This window comes from Nuphar pumila, chromosome 4, assembly GCF_984573655.1.
Source record: "Nuphar pumila chromosome 4, dmNupPumi1.hap1.1, whole genome shotgun sequence".
NCBI lineage: Eukaryota > Viridiplantae > Streptophyta > Magnoliopsida > Nymphaeales > Nymphaeaceae > Nuphar > Nuphar pumila.
The window spans coordinates 126,488,495-126,496,135 of NC_143252.1; the positions used below are offsets into that span (position 1 = coordinate 126,488,495).

The window sequence follows — 7,641 nt, forward strand, 5'->3', positions numbered from 1 at the left end:
TAAAATTCATTAAATGTCTTAGAATCTTGTAAAAGCCTTACTTAGAGTGTATATTTGGATTGCATTTCACATAAAAAGTCTTTAGAAAAACTTTTCTAAAAGAACCCTTCATGAAAATTATTTTAAAAAACTTTTTACTTAATTTTTCATATTTATTAGTCCACCTTGCAAGCTCACATTCAGGACAACAAATGACAATAATGGATTTGTGGCGGTTCCAAACTATTGTAAGAATTTCTTGTTAATATATATATATATATATATATATATATATATATATATATTACTCTTTCATTTTAGAATATATTTTAGGTTTTTGCTTAAGGGCATTTTGGTTAATTGACCTAAATAGCCTTTGGGGCCTCCCAACGGCTAGATATTCTGGCCATTGGGAGCTCCCCAAGATTACTTTGGTCCCCTTTACTTCTTGGCTCTTGTATATATATGGGACTACTTGTCCTATTTCATATATGCATTTTACGTGCATTATTAATAAATCATTTACTTTTAATAGTTTGAGTGACTGACCCAAAGATATTACCTTTTAGGCGGAGTCCTCTATGAAAGGGCCTACAATAGTGAACTCCTTGCATGCTTGGATGAGGAGGAGATTCAAAAGGTTGAATTTCATGGTGGTCTCTGTGGAGGACACATTAGTCTTCAGATGATGGTCAAGAAAATCTTAAGGATAAGATACTATTAACCATGGACTACGATTGTTGCTCTCATGTGAAGAAGTGTAAGTAGTTAATATTTTAATTCATATGGACTCTTAGATCCAAATGGGAGGGGGGGGGGGAGGTCACATAGGACGTCCCTTATGAGGGTCCAATCCATGACCATTGGCTCCAATTAATGTTTAAAATTAGATCAAATCCAAAATAACACTTTAGATCCATATTGGATCCAAATATCGATTTTAGATCCAGAACTAAATTCTAAGATCTGAAACCACTCTAACTCGTTTAGACTTCATACTTTAGCTTTTTCAATTATTCTTGAAATATTCTTCATAACTTGAAACAAAAGTTTATAATTAATTGAAATCAATAATTCACAATTATAGTCATAGATGCATCAATAATTCATCATTTATTCATTTTATTATCATAGAAAAATCTTGGGTTTTACATCATCCACATAGATAGAACAAAGTCATGATTATAAATAAACAACGATGCATCTTCACGGGAGCCAACAAAACAAAGTTCTTGAAGAAAAATGCTTAAACGATGGAACCAGGCTCGCTGAGCTTGCTCGAGACCATAAAGAGCCTTGTGTAACTTGCATACATGATTTGGATAATGCGGATCTAAAAATCCTAGAGGTTGAACCGTATAGACATCCTCTGTCAGGCACCCATGGAGAAAAGCATTATAGACATCAAGTTGACGAATGTCCCAACCAAAGTGAACGACAATGGCAATGACCGTGTGGATGCTATTGAGCTTAACTACTGGGCTAAATGTCTCAAAATAATCAACCCCAGCTTTTTGCGTATATCTTTTGGCAACCAAGCAAGCTAAGCGAGCCTTGTACCTTTCAAGAGAGCCATCTACGCGGCGCTTGATTTTGAATATCCACTTGCACCCAACAACATTGTGACTAGGAGATGGAGGCTCTAGTGTCCATGTCCCATTTTTGTTATTAGAGCTTTAATTTTTTGGAGCATAACCTGATGCCAATGTGGGTCCTTGTGAGCTTGCAAAAAACAAGTGGGTTCACGATTACGATGAAGCTCAATAAGGAAAGTAGAATGTATGAGATACTTGGTAACACAAAAGGCGTTCAGTTTAAGGGAGCCGATTTGAGATCGAGTAGCCATGTGGTGAGTTTAAGGTGACGGAGGAATAGACACGGATTCTAGGGGATGAGACTCATAACTCATAGTAGGGGAACAAGTAGGGGCTGGCGGTATAGGAGAAGTGGGATGGGGAGACTCGGCTGGAGTAGGTGTGTCTACAAAGGCCTACATGGATCGGGTAGGGTGATTGGGAGAGGGTTGAGCAACCGAATGTTGGGGCATGCTAGGAAGAGAGAGAGTGGGAAGAAAGATAACCATAGGAATGCTTGGAGGCAAAGGCGACAAGTTAAGTGAGGAGGCTGGCATAAATGCTTCTTTAAACGGGAAGAATGATTCATCAACAGTCACATTTTTAGCAACCAAGGTCTTACCACTACGCTAGTCAAGACACACGTAACCTTTATGTTGGTCAAAAAGGAAACTAATTTTGAGTTTCACTGACATACCAACTGGTGCTAATAAGGAATAGTGTGAAACTTACTACCATTTCGGCCATTTCGGCATGCATTTCACAGCCTAGTTGTCATATTGTATGACTGCATAAAGATCGCTTGTTCCTGGAAATTTTGTATCAGTAAGTGGCATTATTTTCAAAATGGAACATTACTGGAACTGCCAGTGAGTGTAAAAAATGCATTTGTTAGAAACTATTTTCACATGATAGCTTTTTCTTGAGAAAAAACATTATATAGCCCAGAGCCACCCAGAACTTCCATATAAATTGGTCAAAAAGACTGTGACCAAAAAGCCTCACCCAAACAGTGTTAATGGCTTATTCTTTTCTAATGATCAAGAGATGAACCAGAATTTACAAACCCATATTTCAATCTCACATGGCTAAAATGCCTAGGGTTAGCTAACCACACCAAACAAGGATTCAGACAAAAATACAAAAAATATAATAAAGATAATGACACATACATACATACATACATACGTGGATACATACATGCATACATACACATATATACATATATATACAAACTCCACATGAGGCCATGATAAAAAGAAACGAGCATCTCATCTTCATGACCATGCAAAGGTGTCTGAGTGCCTTACTGAAGTTACCCTAGATGGCAAAGATTCCTTTTCATCTTCTATCACTCCATCCAAAGTGATTTTCTATGTCCAAAGACCGAGTAGGTGTTAATGTGCATTGTGGTAGATAATTCTATTTGTTTGGGATATCAAAATGCAGATGTTGACCCAGGTTAACTAGAAGGGCCCACTGTCTAGTTTGTCAGGATCATCGGGTTTCACAACAGTTTTAACACTTCTCATCCAATATTCACTCAAATTACTAACGCAATCATATTGGTCAACTCAAAATCAGTTTCAACATAAAAGAAAGATGGAAAACGTTTTAGACCAGTCTACATTCTCCAAATCCATTAGGCAGCAAACTCAGATTCAACAAAATGAATCAATAAAGATAAAGGAGAAAAGGAACCGACCTAAGGATCCATGGCAGGCAAATCCACACCCTTCTTCAAATTGATAAATAGCTGCCCATCATAAACCTCACGAAGGAACTGCCTGGTCAGATAAATATTTTGAAGGGTTAGAATCGACAAACAAGAAAGCATCCAAGACTATCTTAACAACTAAATGAATTTACAAAAGCGTGTCAACTTCACAGACAACACATACATCACTTAACCCAGAACTTCTTTGAAGAGAACATGCAAAATCTAAAACACAAAGAACCCTACAATTCACCAATGGAAACAACCTCGCTTGAGTACAAATCATTCCAAAAGAAGATCGAAACAATAGATCATGAATTTCCTACACGAATTCGACTACAATCAAGAAAGGCGTTTGGGGGTGCGTATGCTAAAAACAAATGGATCGGGAAAAAAGAAAATAACAAACGATCAAACCGTCTTACTCGGAGAGATACACCGTCTGGCACTCCGCTGCACCAATCTCACGCGTCCCCGCGTTCTCCTACCTCAACTTGGCACCAATCTCATGCGTCCCCGTGTCCTCCTGCCTCAACGAGCAAGAAACCACGCTGAGATCAAAACCATCGCACACTAGATCCACAAAAACCAAAACCGGAGTAAGAAAAAATGAAAATCGAAATAAAAAGGCAGGCAAACGCAGCTAAACTCATAAGCGGGCTCGTGTACGCTCAGAAGGCGAACCCAGAGAGAACGAAGAAGATGTTGAGATCAAACGGGACGCGATCGACCTCCCTCTCTGCACATTCCCAGGAATCCGCCGTCCGGTCGGGTTCCTTTCGCAAGAAGAAACACACCACGCAGCTCCGCAGCCTAGAATTCGCGTACAACGAAGGAGATCTAGAGACGAATCGCCTCGATTCGACGATCATCGCCGAGCTCTGAGCGTGGAGAGGGGAGCGGAAGGGAAGCAGAAGCCTCGCGGGAACGGAGACGAGAGTCGGCAGACGACGAAGGACGCAGACGGCGAGATTAGGGCTTCGAATGGACCAAGAATCTCAGATCGTCTCTGGTTCTCGAGGGGAAAGGGGGAGGACGACGATGCGCTCAGCGGGAGCTTCGAGAAACGTCGATGTTCTGGTTCTGGTTCTTGTTCTTGGATTAGAGAGTGAAAGAGCCAAGAGGTAACGCAACGAGTTTTAAATCTGGCTTGCGGATGGCGGTTGGCACTTGGCGGGAGTACTTGCTTAATAAAGGCTTTTAATTGGGCGGAATTTATAATTTTGTCATTATCAAGAAAACCCGTAATTGCGTATCGAGTACGCTTTAGGTGTAAACTCTGGTGCGGGTATGGATCGAATGAAATCGGTACTAATGTGGGTTGAAGAAAGCCTTTTTTAGGCCTGTCTCGGACGGATCCAATCAGATTTGGATCAGGACAGAAAATAATGGTGCTGAGCATAGTGACTAAACGCTTTTTTGGGTAAATATCGGCAGCCACTTTCTCGTGATAAAAATCAACTTTTCTTCCTTACATTTTTTGAAAAAAATGGTAATTTTTTTACTTAAAAATTAAAAGCGAGTTTTTTTTATTGCAAAGAATACCATATATGACAATTTTAGTTTATGGAGTTTTGATCATAAAATATTAGTCAGCCTCACAAATTTTTTATTGCAGAATTAGTAATTTAGTTTTTTCATGTCATTTCGTATTGTACAATTCTTTGGTTGTGCGGTCATTTACCTGAGGCGCAGGCGAGAAGAACTAAAAAATATTATGTGGCAATCAGAAATGACACATGTTAAAGCTATTAAAATAATATTAAAAAATAAAATTATGCATTCTTTTTATATTTATTACAAATAGCCAATTCAAGCCTTCAGCATATCGATTTTATGCGGATAAGAATACGCACTAGTACTGAACTCTTAACCCGTCCTGACCAATTGCTATTGAGCAACTATAAAAAAATATTTTAGCTATATAATGTTTGTGGGTTTTAACTAAGCTTTAACTATATAATGTTTGTGGGTTGAAATGCCTTGTATACATCAAAATACATATCCACGTGAGGGGTAGTTTTGCCTTTTTACACTGACTTTAGTGAAGTTTTTGTTGGAGATGATAGACCCGCTTAATTTGCTAATGATAATTCAAATTTGGTGAAAACCCAGAAACATCATTTAGTTAGAATTACAAGGATAATAAGTAATTGGACATCGTATCTTGTCACACATTTTCATATTCCATCTGGTTAAAGATGGCACTCTGAATGACTTGTTATTTTTTTAAGTAATGATAGGTATGTCTTTTACACCACCACCATAAGGGTAGGATTATCTTTCTACACCACCAATGTTCTTGTTGCTTAATATTATATTGTGTCATCCACATTTTCAAACTTGTTTTTGTTAACCACAACACCATTTATACATCAACTTAGAAATCATGTTCAAGGATCGTCTTGTCTTTTTACCCCGACCATCGTATAGTTCTTGTTGGAGATGAGAGACCCGCTAAGTTTACTAATGATAATTAAAGCTTAGTTAAAACCCACAAACATTATATAGTTAAAGTTTTAAGGACAATAATTAAATGAACATCGCATCTTGTCACTCACAGTTTCATATTCCATCTTGTTGAAGATGGCATTATGAATGTCTTGTGGTTTTTTCACGTAAGGGTAGGTTTGTCGTTCTACGCCAACATCGTGCAACTCTAATTTTTCTTCTTTTATATAAACAAGTTGTTATTGTAGCCATCGGGAGAGTACTAGTTGTTGAACATCTTATCTTGTGATTCATAGTTCCACACCATCTTGTTGAACACAACACCATCTATGCATCAACATACATATTTATTTCACCGGTAGTTTTGTCTTCCTACCCTAAAAATATGTAATCGTGCTATTTATATCTTTTTACACAACCATTTATCGTGCAACTTATAATAAAAGTACTTGTTGGAGTCGAACGTCACACTCAATTCGCATTACCAAATTAAATGTGCTCAAATCCCACATGGGTTATGTTGTTAGAGTTTCATTACTTATGACTAACAGAACATTGTGTATTGTCACACACAATTTCACATTCCGTCAACAGAACATCATATCGTGTCACACACAATTTCAAATTTTGTCTGATTCAAGATCACATCATGAATACCCTATCATTGTTTTCTCACATAGGGTTATGTTAGTCTTTCTACCCCGCCTTCGTGTAGCCACCTCATTTCTCTCATTTCGCTCGGTCAATCGCCAACCACAACCATCAGCAAAATACATGTTCTCAAACATCATCTCCTATCATTCACACTTTTACAATTTCTATTGTTGAATATGGCGTCCTGTAAACCAACATTCCTTTTCAGTTTCTGGATAGTTTTGTGTTTTTACCCCTTCGATGTGTAGACTTGATATTTATTAATTTTTGCATGTTTTTAGCATATTAGACATCAATAAAACTACGTATTGAAAATGATCCCATCAAAATTAAAGTACGGTGAATACCCACGTGAGTTATGTTGTTAGAGTTTCCTTAATTATAACTAACGGAACATTATGCCTTGTCACGCACAATTTCACATTCAGTCAACAAAACATCATGTCTTGTCACACACAATTTTACTTTCTGTCTTGCTAAAGATGACATCATCAATACCCTATCATTGTTTTCTCACATAGAGGTATGTTTGTCTTTCTACCCCACCTTCGTGTAGCCACCTTATTTTTCTCATTTCACCTAGTCAATCACCAACAGGAGCCATCACCAAAATACGTGTTCTCGAACATCATCTCCTATCATTCACACTTTCACGCTTTATCTTGTTGAACATAGTGTCACATAACATCATCATCCTTTTTCAGTTTGGGGGTGTTTTTGTGTTTTTACCCCACTGATGTGTACACTTGTTATTTATCACTTTTTGCATGTATTTTCACATACTTGCCATCAATAAAAGTACTCATTGTAAACGATCGCATCAAAATTAAAGTATGGTGAATACACACATGCATTATATTGTTAGATTTTAAGTTATATGTAACTGAACATCATACCTTGTCAATGACACTTCCACAATTCATCTTATTGTACATGGGATTATGAATGTCTTTCCTAATGTTTTGTCATACAAGAATAGGTTTGCCTTTTTACACTGTCATCGTATACTTTTCCAATTTTTCTCATTTAATCTAAGCAATCTCTAACAATATTCATCACCAACGTATGTGTTGCTTAACAGCATATCGTGTCATCCATATTTTCAAACTTGTTTTTGTTGACCACAATGCCTTATATACATTGAAATAGATATCTACTTGAGTGGTAGTTTTGTCTTTTTACCCTCACCATCGTGAAGTCCTTGTTGGAGATGATAGACCCGCTTAGTTCGCTAATGACAATTAAAATTTGGTGAAAACCCACAAA

At 37.5% G+C, this 7,641-nt stretch overlaps 1 long non-coding RNA gene across 1 annotated transcript; it reads right to left on the bottom strand.

Annotated features, from left to right (window-relative positions):
• Positions 1–2,974: 2,974 nt before the first annotated feature.
• LOC149840962 (uncharacterized) lies at positions 2,975–4,351 on the bottom strand. Its single transcript, XR_016431620.1, has 3 exons — positions 3,955–4,351; positions 3,696–3,843; positions 2,975–3,340 (listed from the first exon to the last, which is right to left on the bottom strand). It is a non-coding gene; the product is annotated as an uncharacterized LOC149840962 (long non-coding RNA).
• Positions 4,352–7,641: the final 3,290 nt, after the last annotated feature.